This window comes from Rhopalosiphum padi, chromosome 1 (assembly GCF_020882245.1).
Source record: "Rhopalosiphum padi isolate XX-2018 chromosome 1, ASM2088224v1, whole genome shotgun sequence".
Classification (NCBI taxonomy): Eukaryota; Metazoa; Arthropoda; class Insecta; order Hemiptera; family Aphididae; genus Rhopalosiphum; species Rhopalosiphum padi.
This window is the reverse complement of record NC_083597.1, coordinates 91995661-92012387: the sequence shown is the minus strand read 5'-3', so window position 1 is coordinate 92012387 and position 16727 is coordinate 91995661. Positions and strand designations below refer to the sequence as shown.

The following is a 16727-nucleotide window of genomic DNA, read 5'->3' as shown; positions in this document are numbered from 1 at the left end:
ATTTATTTAAACATTAATCCCCATAATTGAGAGATATGTTTATTTGCATTTAAAACGTCAAATCATTTATTACGTATGAAAATACGAGTACGTAATATAAAAAGCTTTTAAAACTGTGTTTAAAAATTCCGATTAAATGATTTTCCATTGACTTTTATTTATGATTTAAACGAAAATCTATATTTAAATTGGTTTTCAAACATTATTTGTACCCACGTACTGTATTGTACCCACAAATAAAATGATGAAAAATATTTATTTTTTTTTTAATATCTATGTCGTGATAGTATATTATTATACACCTTAATAGTTTATTCAACATAATTTAAAATATAATAAAAGAAACATATAATAACTTAGGGTAGGTTAGGTATCTACTCTAATTTTAACCATATTTCTAATATCCAATTATAATCAATCAAATAATAATATTATTTTTTTTTTCTGGGGAAAAAAGATTTACAAATGTGAATATTTTTTAATTACCATGCTCGGCTTTGGAATTTCAGACTATTTGTAACTGCAAATAATTTAGTTACCTGGTATTAAAGATTTTAACAGTGTATTATTTTGAATTATTTTAATGTATTTTATTTTTTCGTTATTATTTTTCTGAAAAAATACTTGATGAATTAATGCATATTAAAAATACGTTTAATTACACCGTTTACATAGTTTCTATTAATACCGGTTGTGTAGCATTTGTGGTCAATATGAAATATTTTTTTTTTTACTTTTACACATCGATTTTGACCTAATTAACTAGTTTCGAACCCAAGTGACTCGTAACACGCGAAATCGCTCGTGGTTTTGTTTTAAATTAGTTTTTTATCGCCCACCAGCAGCAGTTGTAAAAACCTGCCGGAGAATTATACGTGGAAACAGTCTGTATGCTTCACCACGGCAATCAAAGGCTCGGTCCACCCGCACATCTACCTCTTCCCCTACCGTGTACCAACCCAATCCCATAAAACTGAAAAATCGCATTTTGTAAATATTTGTACTGAGGGGGGTTGTCTTTTTCCAACGTTGTCACTGCGACTGCTGTTGTAGTAATAGTATAGTTGTAGTAGTGGTCGTAGTAGTAGACAAAAAAATAATAACACGAAATTGCGTGTTAGGTATTTTCCTACCTACTCCGCTTGCTCTTCGAGGGGGTAAACTTTTTCCATTTCTCCGACGAAATCAAATAAAAGTTTCTGTTTCTCATGTACACACACTCATACATTCACATCACAGACGAAATGTGTATGTGGAACAGCAACGAGGGAAATTTTTAAACGGAAGATATCGGTATATATGAATGTTGTATTTTTTTCGTAAAACGTACTCCATAAGCTGCTTCTTACCCTTAAAATATATAAATGCAATAATAATAGTAATAACACAAAGCTACTACTTAAGCCTCAAGGGGACGGTTTGTTTTATTTGTTCTACATTATTTCATTCACTTCTCCACCTTCAAGTTGTACATCTCTTTCAAAATCGTAATAATATAATAAATCAACACTTTGCTTATATCATATTTTATCATATTATAATATGTTCGTGTATACGTGCACGTATATGTATTTGTGTGATGACATTATTTTCATTCTCGTAGTTTTAAAGCGTTCTTACTTGGTAAATTGTTTGCATATTGTTAGAAAATAAAAATTGAATTTCGTCGCACGCGCTTTGCCAACCGAAATAATAACGTCACTTTGCGTCGGTTAAAAGAAAAATATAAAAAAGCTCTGTTCATATCTTTTTTTGTTTAGAGATCATTAGTAATGTAAAGAAAAAATATTTGTGAAGTTTCTTAGGAGGAGACTATATTGAAAAACGACAGGCTTCGAAGATTTTGTGTACAAAGCCCCTAAAAGTCTGCTATGGAAAATCAACCCTTTTTCACCTATTCTCCTTTAATATACAATTATAGTTTACTCGGAATCATATATTGTTTTTTCATTGACATTTGAATTATTTGGTTCGCCAGCTATTCTTTTTTTAAATGTCAACAGTTTGATTCTTGTTTTTTTATAACTTGATTATTATATACAATGGAATTTATCTCATTAATAACATTCTGAAATTGTAAGTACCTACCTATGTAGAATGATTTGGATGCAAAATGATTTTTTATCGTTATTTTATGCATTTTAATTGTGTATAAAATATAATAATATTATAAATAATAATAATTATATTATAAATGTTTTAAATTAAACATAATATTTAAAAATATATAAAATTTTAAGTATTTATTTATAAATTTAACAAATATTGTCAATGTTCTCATATACCTAGCTAGTGTTTGGAAAAACGAATAAATCAATTTAAATATCCATGGAAATGTGTTATTGACCACATTTTGTAACAATAATTAATGTGATAAAGATTGAAGTATACATTTAAAAATTAATCCAAAATATTATAATAATTTATATTACATATTGTTAAAGAAAATATTTTATATTTAATATTTATTTACTTGATACTGTATCCATTTTAAAGGTTTTGTTCTTATAATATTCAATCACTATACCATAGTATTGTTCAAAATTAATTTACTTAAATCTTCATTTGAAAAATTGAGGTTTTTTATTTCTGATACTTAACGTCTAAAATAGTGGTTAATTAAATACCACATATTATAGGTATATATATATATATATTTTTATCGATTGGACCATTATTTCTGAGTTCAATGGGGTTGACATGAAATCCGGTCAGTATATCACTACAGTGTAAAACTCGTTCCCGGCTGGCCATAAACTTTTGTAAAAAAAAAAACCATGAAAATCACATAAATCAAAACACTGACATACAGATGAACGTTTAGTATATACATATATATATATGATTGTAGTAGGTCAAGTATAATATACGGAGCGGAGTGGGGAAGAGAAATATTGCAATAATTCTTTACACTCGAAAAAATTATACCTTTGTGAAGTTATCAATTTAAATTTTGAACGTACAAATCAACAAAATAACATTAATACTATTAATAAGTCCTACATATACATCATCGGTTAATGTCGGTTTTAAAGCTAAACAATTGGCATTGAATCATTGTTATAGTTGTTTGGTTTTGACTTTTGCGTTATCCGATAATTATGAGTTCACGACAGCGTCATCGATCCATCTGTGTTCTGTATGTACCTAAATACGCTATGTAGTATCGATATAATATAATACAAATTATTTTATAAGAGACCTGATATCAAAATTTAAGTAATAACATGGGGGGGGGGGGAGAATTCGTAGTCGTGGGAGAGGTTCGCCCCCGGGGGAATAAATCTCCGCAACCGCGGTGGCCGCCGCTATATCGAATGGACGAAGCTGTGTATATGGTATTTGGCAATGTTGACCGAGATAATGGAATGTTCGTGTCAAATCGCGACCTGGGGGATGACGACGGGCAGGATCAGAGAGATGGGGGCTTTAGTCTCGACCCTTTGGTTTTCGTACAATAAATGTATACAATATCGATCAGTATATAATGCGTATGTGTGTGCGCGCATGTGTGTGTGTGTGTATTGCATAAAACTCACACACATTCACAAAGGCCTATGACGTTTGATTGACTGTCCCCCGCCCTTGTCCGCCCACCTCTTATTTGTCATGTACATCGAAGTGCAGTGGCAGGACGACCGACAGTACGATACACATACTCACTTCCTATCCACCTTACTTACATGAGCTGTACACTGTATATTACCGGAGTCGCGATATTTTTTCCTAATGCTTTTGGCTCACTATTAACTACGTGTATTATAATGCATTAAAAGCCTATTTTTATATTTAATCCCCCCCTCTTTTTTCAACTACCCTTAATGTGTACACGCGTGAGCAATGGCGTAGGAGATTAAATTCTACTAAAACACATACAACATATATAGCTGTTACACGTAGTGACGCAGTTTTCGTCGTTTGCGTAGTATGGTGGACAAACGGATAGACGGTCGTCGACGGCGTGTGGAAAGTGGCGTGTACGCGCGTATACGAGTGTAATGAAAACCGTGCGAGAGGTGTGGCGACCGGAGAGCGAATGCTTTTGTAGACAGAGTTAATCCAGATTAATAGAGTTCAATGTAACCCTCTGTACAAAATATATACACAATGTACGTACGTCATACATACATTTACATACTTATAATACGTGTAATATGCTTTTGTAAGTGTGATGTGCTATTATCATCACATAGTACGCTGCTTCTCCGTCGGTTCAACGCTATAAATACAATTATACGTATTATACTCCGACAACCTTACAGATTTTATATGTATCTGAACATTGCATAAGCGTGCGATTTTGAAAAATATGTAAGATATTTATGTCAAAGCACATTTCATTGATCGGATTTTGATATATGTTATGAAATTGCTACGTCAGGAATGGTCATTATTTATACATGTTTTTAATTCCTGCGACAATCTAGTCAACAACATAATTATTCTACGCATTCGAAACATTTGAAAAAAAATAATTGATTTTATTTAAATATCACTACGGATATAAAAATAGTGGAATGGTCTCGTATAACGGAATATAATATGTAATTGTAATGGTGCATTTTTTTTAAAGGAAATGCTATAATATTTAAATTTTATGTTTACTAATGTTGTTTTAAAAAACAATAATTTATATTATTGCTAACTATGTGTCAACAGATATAAATTATATTTTCAAAATGATTACGTATAATAATATATTTAGGTATTCTGAAATATAACATCAAGTATTGAATAAGTAACAATAAGCTAGAGTCTTAATAATTAAAATATAAGGTTTTAAAAAAGCATATTTTTTATTCATAGTAAAAAGTTTTACTATAAAATACTACCTTGTTTTAATACAAAATATGTCATAATAACTGGATTTAAATTATACTAAGAATTATTTAAATTTGAAATTTAATTTCTTACTATTTTAAATAAATTATAGCTGTGTAATATGTGTAGTGTTAAGTATAGGTATTATAATTTTTTTTTTTTTGTTTTTAAATATTATATATATTTTTTTAATGCACATTTAATTTAACTCAGTAAATAACTTAAGAAAAATAATAAAATGTCAACAGATGGTCTGTTCTCCCAACCATAATATTTCCATCATTAATGAGAATATAATATAAATTTATAGTTTTCCTGACTTTTACAAAAGAGAATTGTGTAAAATTGATGTCAAAAAAATATGTTCTTTACTCATGATAAATATTGTCATTGTATTGATTAAAGTGTGACTATAATATGTGCCCTTAAGTTTATACTATTTATCATTCTTTTTATATTCTTTATCCAAAAGATAATGTGAAATTCAGATGTTAAATTTAATTATAAATTAATCAATTGCAATTGTTTAATTTTGAATAATAGTATAATATGTTCTACGTATTTTGTCCTTAATATATCATATAATTATATAATATTCTTACCTATCATTAAATAACCACTACTATGAAAATTTATTAACTCTGACAGGTGTTTATATTTTTAATATAATTATAATTAACGCAAGTGTTCATGCATCTCTTACGATAATCAAAGGCATCAGTCAATGCATATAACACTGTATTATATGTAAAGATAAATAAGCATAAATATCACTTGAGTTTATCATTCCGATAACTAAACATACACCATTGAAGAGTTTTAGGAGTATATTTCGTTTTGTTTTCTCGCATGTTTATTGAATTTTATTATTATATATACTTATGCATATTTTTAAAACTGTATATTCATAAAAAAATTCAAAAAATTCAAGTTCATTAAATTCTAGCTTAATATATTGAAGAATTGAAAGGTTTTTCAGTTATGTTAATTTAAAAAAAACAAACTTTTGGATTAAAATTAAATGAATAAAATATATATCAATTTATTTTTTTAGCGAGCCAACAAAATATTTCCTCATGTATATTGTTACCTTATTAATGTATTATTGTTACATATCGAACTTTTTAATTTATTCTCACCTTCATAATTAATATTCTAATAATAGAGTAATTATTGAAAATAATGTATTTATTTCTTTAGATGTGTGGTTATCATATAGATATATATTACCTATAATAATATGTTGATGATTTTTTTATTCCATTATTATTCTGTTTTATAGGTCCACAGTTAAAACAAATAATATAAGAATGATTATATTATTAGGCATTTGTCACGAAACGAATTGAAAACAAACAAACTTTTTTTCTTCTTCGTGATAGGTCTATTTCGGTTCAATGAGTTTTAACTCGATTCACACAAGTATAATAATGGGTTTAATACGTGTGTGCGCATTAAGTAAAGTATCGTCTTCGGTGATTTATGCTCTTGTATTCGGCCGACCTAGGATAGTCTACTATTCAGTCAGACGGGGTTCAAATAGCTAGTGTGTTATTCGAGTGCAAAAAGCAACAAAGTTCAATCCGTTAGGCGTCCATCCAAATCATGTTTCACTTCTCGCGAACGCATTTCGTTGAACTAGTGGACCGTGTATGTATTGCCAGGATTCTCTAGACAGAGAGTCAATTACGTAGTTGTCACAAAACAGTGCCTTTTAAATTATTTTCGAAGAACTTGGGTGTGAGTATGTGCACACAAGTGTATACTTGCATGCTGTATATGTATAATATACTACTTGAGCATAATACAGTAGAGAGAAAACAAGCACTGTATTTTTACACAAGGATAAAGCAGGAAACGTTCGTTTGAATAAACATCATGGCTGATCGGTTTCTACCCCCATCTGAGCATCCCCCAACAGCCTTGTGTACTAGGCCAAACGTATGTGTTGTGTATGTGTTTAACAGCCGTAAAAATAAAATTTTCTTTTTTTCTCTCTGCTAACGATTGCTTTGACGTACCTGAACACATACTTTACTTTCTTTTTTTTTTATCAATTCCATCCCAGTGAGAATTTGGCCGGCTTACACGACAATTCTTCTTAACACTGACAACGTTTAACAATTTTTAATTATTTCATACGTTTTGAAAGCATTGTTTAGAATTGACGATTGATTTGAAATCATTCAGGAAATAACTACTTTCAGATTACAGTTTAAAAATATTTCGATTTACCAATCTAATAAAATAGTAATTTAATTAGATACTTAAAAGACATTCATTACTTATGACAATTTTTTTATTTGCAAAAATCAGTAAAATGTCTTATTTATGTTTTAATATATTATTATATTAAGGTTTATGAATATAAATCTAAATTGATTATACAAATGTATATTTTTAAATAAATAAACTATTTAATTTATAGGACTTAGTGATTGTACCTACTTCACAATTATTATAAATAATAAAACTAATAATTTCTGCAATATCAATTACTCATAACTTTATAAATTATTTTTATTTAATAAACCAGTATCTTTATGACTTTAATATGAAGAAAAAATGTTATATTTTATATGCATCTTATTGTTTTTAGAAAATAAATTCAGATGATACAGTCTGAAAATTATTTTAATTATTTATTTAGATGATAGGATAAAATAATTTTCTGTTTATAATAATAAAATAAATTAAAACTAGTTAAGGATGTTCCTAGAACTATATTAACAAGTTAAGACCCTTAAGTGGACGTTACAAATAAAATAAAATTACGTAGTTATTTCACTTCTTGTATGTACACAATTCGAATGAAATAAACCAAGGTAGATAACTCATAATAATTTAACTTGAAATTATTTTTTATTCAGTTTCATCAAACATATATTTGTATCATTTTATACAAACAATATGCGAATTTATTATTAATTATTAATTGTAATGTTACCATTGTATCGTTTGTATTTTAAATACTTGTAAATTATTTTTTACCATTATATTAAAATAATGCAATTATTGAAAATTTTTCTATTATTTTTTCAGGTGTTTTTGTCATTATAACAAAAAAGAAACCTGTCCGGTAAGTCTAAAAATTAGTTATTATCTTTATTACGCGTACTAAAATAGTCATTATAAGTATGTTTATTACAACACTATCGACGTGTATCTTCTATATTATTATTATTATTATTATCATAATCATCAACGCTAACCATTGTCATTATCATTATCGTCATCGTTGTCGTTGTTATGGAGTGGAATTTATACTAGTTATTCGTGAGAGGCATATAAATTACGTGATCCCAAAATATTTTCTTCTCCTCTCTCACTCTCTCACTCACTCTCTTTTTATAACGTGGATGTTTTAAACTGCCAATAAATTAGTCGTGACCGTCGCCACATGGCATTTGAAACTGGAGACTACGAGCAACAAGAGGGTAGACCTTTGCAAATAACGTAATAAATGCCGGCGGATAAAGCATCGCACCACCGGTGGTATTCAGTTGTGACGTTAAACGCTTTATTATATTATACATTACGTCCATATATTATTACTTATAATAACAGCGTTGATGAGAAGCTCGTTATTTTGGTTTCGCTATGCAATGAGTGTGTGTTAGTACTACTAAAAAGTATAAACTAATAAACTATTTGAATTCTATGATGGATTTAAAATGAACAAATAATAAAACTTAAGATAGGTAATGATTCTGTAACAAAAATTATAGTAATGTATAATTATTTTGAACATTTATTTGCAATTCTATTTATTGTAGCAAATGATATTTTATTGATATAGGCTTTTTACTAAATATTTTTCATGTAAATTCGATGTTTTCGGGAAATGGGTATTTAAACCACAACGTTCCTGGAAAGGAACACAGTTGACATTTCAGTATCGTTATTTGACCACTAACTTAATAAAAAATAAAACAAACATAATTATTACTATTACTACTTTAGTGATCAATAAATGGTGAACAAATGTATGTTGTTCGTTCAAAAATACTAAATGGTTATTTATATTTGTTTACATTTTTGTTTGATTCGAATTAAAAAGTATTACGTTTTCAATGTTACATTTGGTAATTTGCTTTTAAAGCATTTAATGAAGTAAATATTAGTTGTATAGGTTTTTTTCAAAATGATTCTAGTTTGGATTTTATATCGTTCGTGAACGATAAATTGTATTTTAAATTAATGGATAGGTTATGTTAGGTTAACAGACATTAATTAATTTTTAATATTGACATTTTTTCGGGATTTTTTTAAATGCTGATTCTGATCACGTGTACTCATATATTCTAAAATTTCATGGTGAACTAATAGATATTTTTAAGGTGTTATTGGCATAACTCGGATTATAATAAGTTTAAAAAAATAATTTCTTTGCTACACTTTATTGGTTAACTAAGTGTCTCACTGGAAGGCTTCTTAAATCTGTCCTTTCTTCAAGCCACTTTTATTCAATTATCTATTATATTTATTGTTAAATTTTATGTAACAGATTGTAAATAAAAAATAAAAATTTAAAAAAACAAAAACACTTTATTGGATCATTAAAAAATTAAGTTAAGAATGTTTTTTCTAATATTACTATGTACAATGAATATATTAAGAGCAATTAGTGTAAATTAAGAAAACGGTTATATTAACAGATGAATATTTCATAATGTATAAAGGTTTTAATATTTCTGAATATTTATGAATTAAGAAAACACATTAAATACAAACATTTGTTCCCCAAAAACCGTTAATTATTATGAGTTATTTGTATTGTATAATATTATAGCGAATTAAAGTTAAAATGAATTAAAGTATTAATAACTATATAAACTTGATAATCTATATAATTTAATAAATAATTAATATAAATTCAAAACAATACAATATATTATAAAGGTAGGTACCTAAAATTTTTCAATTTTTCTAAATTCTACACTAAAATAATAAAAACAAATGTTCACAAACATAATGACGGCAATGTTTTTTAATCGCTTATTTGAATATTACCAATCATTTTTAAAAAAAATTCACTAATATTTTCTGCTTTACGTTGGCATTTTTTCCAATAATATTATAGTTTAAAGTAATTAAATAAAACAAGATAAATTACTCGAAGGTCACATGATATTGTGATCAATATTAACTTACCGTTAAACGATACGATACATCAATTTTAATTCATATGTATTAAAGTAGTAGGATCATTATTTTATAACAAGATCCAGAAACAAGTAACCTTATAATTTCTCTGCATAGGCGTACAACTTGTTCATAAGAAAAAAAATGAATAAGATTAAGCTAATTAAACTACCTACCTGTGAATTATTTATAGCTCCTTTTTAAAAAAAAAAAATTTTTATTTAATTTAACCTAGATTATGTCGTATAATGATGCATTTTATTAAGGCTTAAAAATGTATTTTGTCGACAAGTTTATAGCGTTAAATCTTGTATAATTTGAATCATAATTTTTAATGTATATATATATAATATATATGTTTGTTACAAAGTCAAGATACCACGAATAACATAATACCGTGTGCAATATGGTTAACAATAGACGTTTAAATTCACAGTTCTCTACATTAGTCACAATTATAATATCAAAGTTCGTATCCATAAAATAATTAATAACAGCTAAAATCAAAATTTATGATTTTACTCTACTAAACAATGAATACAATGACTCGTTGTGTTGTCTTGAAACTGCTGTCGCGTCATAATAGTGTAATACATATTACAATATCTTCTTAAACTATATGCCATATGTACCTCCCCAGTGTTTGCAGTCATATTCATAATGATATAAATTAGACATTTAGTCTTAGTCAATTAATCTTTGAGAAACTTTGCTATTAACTTTCTTTGATAATTTAACATTTGTAAAAAATAAGGTTTCTAATTAAAATTGACAACTAAAATATTGCACTTACTTATATAGTGTATAAAAAACGAAAATTGTCTATTTTTTTCACCATTAATTTTATTACTAGGAGTTTTGAATTAAAAATCATTTTTCTTCGATTACTATATTGTTTTTTAAATACATGCTTGAACAGCCACGACTATAAACGTATTAACTAATATCATTACCATATTATTTATCATTAAATTATTTGAAAGTTTCTCCTCGTCTTTAATGTCTCATGATTGCCAAACTACTTTTAGAATTGATATATTTTAACACTCATATTTTCTATCTTTATAGTTTATCATATACATTCTAAAAACAGTTCATTGATAATTAATTTAGTAAATAAATTCGTTTTTCTTTTTTAAAGGTTTACGATTTATTTAAGCATATCTGCATATATAACATAGTATATAGGAAACAATTTGATATGCAATCATTACATGTTGATGTTGGATGATATAGGTATTATACATCGTCTATAATCTATATACAAAAACCATGAACAAAACAGATCAAAGACGTCCATGCCACATATTATTATCGATGAGTACCAACATAAATACCCAGTAAACAATGCCACTTATATATTGCTTTGTGTTACTCTGCATGGTGAGCATTTTTGATTTGTATTGTCCTTTTGTTTACCTCGATATCGTTATATACGTAAAACCCTAAGCTCTCCGTTAAATCGCAGGTGTTTAAAGATTAATTGTTTAAAATATAGAAAAACTACACCTTATTTAAGTACTTCCTATTTGTATACATAAATTATTATTATTATTATATTATAATAGATGTGGGTATTTCTAATTTATGTAAATATTCAGATTAATTTTATTAACTACCTACCTATTTTAATATGTACGAATAATATTAGTCTAATATACTATGATTAGGGTACAAAGTATATTGAAAATATGTACATTACAATGATTATATGTATAAATTAAATTATGACAAATAACTATGGTGTTTTTATTAAAAGTTATAGCTAAAACATTGTGTGAGTACTTAATTTTTTAAGTTCTTTTAATATTTAAAAATTAAAAAAAAAATATATTTTCATACGGTTATCAAAATTCATAATTCTTATAGTTACTCAGATTACTTAATTTATACCAAATACGTAAATAAAATTTGCTTAAGTTTACTGATTTGTAAAAAAAAAAATATACACAATTTATAATATTAAGTACCATCAACTAATAATTTACATTCCATTTATAGTTTATTGAAAGTGATTGTGTAAAAAATGTGACTCGTAAAGACATTAAAATGTTTTAAAATTTTAAAAGAAAATTCACTTGCTTGAAGTTTCTTGTTTTATTAAAATTGATAATATTTTATGATATTTAAATATTCGATTATCTATATTTTTAAACGTATAAACAATTAAATTAACAACTGTAGAATAGATAAAGTATGTAAAGGTTTATAGATATTTAGTATATATATATATATTGTAAATCATTGTAAATTATTTAAAGCACATTTAATTTATAACACTACAGTAATAATAGCTGTCAACAGACATTAAAGTTTAGCGCATAAAAATTATAGTAAAAGTATTTTTTTTTCCTTATAGAAGTTAAAAATTATTTTATTACTTTATATTAAGTATAGTTAGTACATATATATTATGTAATATTTTTATAGTTTTAGTAAATGAAACAACATTGATTTTAAAGTAAATATATTAAAAAGGAAAACTAAACTAGACACCGCTATTTATTTATTATAAACGATATTTATACTTTATTGTTTTATTAATTAAAGTTCAATAATTCTTCATCGTTAATTTTAATTGTTTGATTTGTAGTATGTATAGTATAGTTATTTTTAAATTTTATTTACGAATTTATTTTCCTAAAAATAATTTAATAAACGAAATGTATAATGTCTTGAATTTTACAGACATTTCGACAGTGTTTGTTAATTGAATTATTATTGTTTTAACTATCTACCACTACTCCATATCATAAAACGTATTTTATATGAGAATAAAGCATTAAAGTAAATTAGCAGTAAATCTTGTTCAATAAATTCATATAATTATTAGTTTATTTTTTCCCTGTAAAATAATATAATAAGTATTTTTTTCAATTTATGATAGTATAATAATTGTATATACATAATATTTTATTAATAAATACAAATCATTTAACATATTTAGTTAGGCTACATAACCAGGATAACATGTTGCATAATAATAATTATTACTTACGCATTACCACTCCTAAATGATTGATAGTTACAACTATGCATTCCTATAGGACTATCGGATATCGAGGGGAATCACACAGAAATACAGAATTGTATTGTAATGTGCCATATTAATTTTCATCTGTAAATAACACACAACGATCGTGATAACCAGTAACCTATAACCTCGTAACTATGGTAACTATACAATCTCTATATAACCATATAGGTACATTATACTGTGATTATTATTGCAACGTCACTCACGACGATGACGGTGTCAAAACTATTTTAGACAATCTAAACACAAAATCACTATCCATCTAACTACCTTTCTATCAAATAATAACGATATCGTTGATATCTTTGGATAATATCTAATTGTAACTTTATTTTGTAAAATATGAGAAATAAACAAGAAACAAGAGTAAAATTGATAATAAACTAAGGAAAATAGAATATCGCATATAACAAAATATATGTTATATCTACATATACGTATTACAGGAAATGTATGATAAGAGTATGCGGGTTATGCAATATTTCAAAACCTTCCATAAATACACAATTGAATAACCAAAAACTCCGGGGAAGTCACTCTGCTGACTGCTGTAAGTGTCTATAAAGTGTCGCATTGGGTGGGTAAATCACTGTAATGGATACAATTGTTAATTCAATTTTAAAATATTTTGTGAAAATTTGTCATTAATTCATTTTTGAATTACAACAACCAAGAGATTCCAATTTTGTCAAAAATTGATTTTTATGTAAGGATGTTTTATATTTTGTTTTATTCTCTTTTTAATGATTATTTCGTAAGCAACTGGTTCTTTATTTTTACCTTCAAAAAGTACCAATAAGTTCCAGTATTTTACTAAAAATCATCACAAAGTTGAAGATCCAAACATTGTTTCCACTTAAAAACGTATAAACATATACACACAAAAGCATTATTTAACCATTATAGACAATCGATCCGCTCCGAATCCAAAATTTGGATCAGAAAATAAATTCAATGTATGTATTATTTTATAAATACCAAAACAACTCAAGTATTTTACTCGACTAATAATAAACGTGTTTATACGACGGGTATGCCAATAATAGGGAATAACGATTGATCGATAAATCAGAAGCATTAAAGGCATTTTAAAGCAAAGCGCCAAAAACAAAACCAGATCATCGTCGGCATATCCGCTGGGTTCAGTGACCCTTTGGCCTGAAACCGCGTGTCAGACTATGTTCGCATAAAGTATCCACCCGTATTAGAATTTCTGGTGTACGCGTATGCACGTATTATAGTTAGGAAAGGGTCGTTTTTCGTATCGTATAGGTATAATCTAGTGAAATTTGCACCTTATATCACGACACGGTTGAAAACCTTATTTACACAAACACTCTCACATACACAAGCATTATGAGCCCTATTGAAAAACGGGTACAGAAGTGTGTATGTGTTGTGGTGGTGGGGGTTAAATGGGGGGCATATTTCCTAGGTTATATAATACAGTACGGTACCGCCGCCATCGTAAAACCGTCGGATTAAAGAGCCTCTTTCCCGGGCCACACTTAACCGTGATTTATATTCATTTATTGGAAGCCGCGGGCGCACGTAAGTGCTCCTCTTGTACCATGAATTATAAACCAATAACAACTCAGATATATCTAATGGAGGAGATTTTTTCTCATCATCTCCCGTCCGTCCACTTACCACCTTCCGCGGAATACGCACCTCGTCCTTTTGCCCTTCGTATATCCTCATATCCTCGTCCACCGACGCTACTGATTTCCTCCTATAAATCATCTCTTATTATTATCTATTGTCAGTCTCGTGATGTTTATTAAACGGGCGGACGTTAAGAGCATATACACACGTATAAAAATATTGTACGTCTACTGAACATACTTGTATGCACTAATATCGTATACGCGGCGAAACACGAAAGGCTTCGAAGTTCATCTCTTTTTATCAAGATTTTTTTTTGGTTATGTTCGTATAATACATTTTTCATTTATTTTTTTTCGTACGCTTATATTGCTTCATTGATTCAATGGCCTCCGGAATAATATATTTTATTTTAAGCAAATAACAATAATTATTATTATACTAACAAAAATAAAGAATCTTTATGCAATATAATATGTTATTAATTGTGTATCTATATATTATTATTATGTTTAAAAAATGTTTCTTTTCAATTAATAGAACATAACTCGTTTTCCTAATAAATTTTTTTATATTATAGATTGTTTTTTTTATAGTCAACAAATCTTAGACAATTTATAAAATAAATTAAAATAAGATTATAATATTACAAATTTAGTCGCTTTGTCATTTGTAAAATTTCAACAATTTCTTAAAAGTATAACGTTCCATTTTCGTTGTTTAGTAAAATGATAATTTAACAAAATTATTAACAATAACAATATAAAACAAAATTCTTTATTGTACAAAATTTGAATTGCACATTATAAATTTTACATTCAATATAACTATAATTATTAGAGAAAATGTTATTATTATTTTCTTCTATTTGATATGGAATTTTGAATAAATATAATATTTGTTTACAAAAAATGTCGGATGAGAGTTTTAAATAGTTTGAATTTTAAACGTATTCAGAAATATTGCATAATATATATAAACTTTGAAGTTGATATTGGAAAAGTGTACTTTATTAATATAATATATGTAACCCATAAAATATCACATCATAGGTATTTAAATTAAAGTTTTAAAATTGACTGGTTGTATAAATAAACTTAAAAACCAAAAATAGTAAAATGGTTTTAGAAACATTGTTTAATGAATTCTAGACATAATTGTTTTGTAAATCAGCATTCAGTTCAAATTTTGTACTAAAAACTTCAAGTTTCACATGTAACTATTATATAAATAACTATACCAATAAAATTACAACTTTTAATAAATGTATAACTTATGTAACTATAGTTATATTCATAAACTACGTTAAAGACTGTATTTTTCTGAAGTACAGGGTTGAACTTTATACTTTATATAAATAAATTGAGAAACAATATTGATAAAGTATTAAAATATTTTAAATCATTAAATCAAAAACATTGTTTAACATTTTAAAAATCGAAAAGCACTGTTATTGGTATTCTGTGAGTAAACAATTAAACTTGCATTATATTATATTAGATTCTACGTGAAGTTTTTTTAAGTTTACATATGCGAATGTATATATTATTTTAGATTTAAATCGAAGTATAAAGGCTCTGCACTTCATTAAGTAGTTGTTTGAGAGTTAGCTTTATTATTAAATGTATGCTAATAATCCACTGTTATTCTGAGCTTTGTCGAAAAGATGAATTTGCTTGTATATACCTATATGACTAATATATATATATATATATTATTTGTGTGACAATTAAACTTATAATGGTTCAAAATAAAATAAATTAAAAATATATCACCAACAAAAACCTGGTTACGTCGTGTGTAATGTTAATGTACATACAATAAATTTGTTAGTGATGTATACAGTTATAGAATCTACGTTATGTGTGGTTTAAGCGTTTTTTTTCTTAAAGACTTTTAACAATTATCAACTTTAAGTAATACTTGGATAGTTAAATTTCAGTAGATAATGTTGTTAAATTTGTAAGAGATTGACAAAATATACAAGCATAGCTGTTTGGAACTATACTTATTTATCAGTAAGACTAACACCGTGGACAATTTCTATTTCTATTTCTTGGGTACTTTATATTTGTCCGTATACTAAGCATTATAGCTATTTTTAAGTATATTTTATATT

The 16727-nt window shown here is 26.7% G+C and overlaps 1 protein-coding gene across 4 annotated transcripts in view; it reads left to right on the top strand.

Moving 5' to 3' along the window:
* The window catches only part of LOC132918247 (semaphorin-2A), a 355196-nt gene that overhangs the window by 161212 nt on the left and 177257 nt on the right, over window positions 1-16727 (top strand). For all 4 annotated transcript variants that reach the window (XM_060979390.1, XM_060979387.1, XM_060979388.1 and 1 more), the window contains one exon: window positions 7864-7900. The gene's annotated coding sequence lies outside the window, so the exon portion shown is untranslated. The remainder of the gene's footprint in view (window positions 1-7863; window positions 7901-16727) is intronic.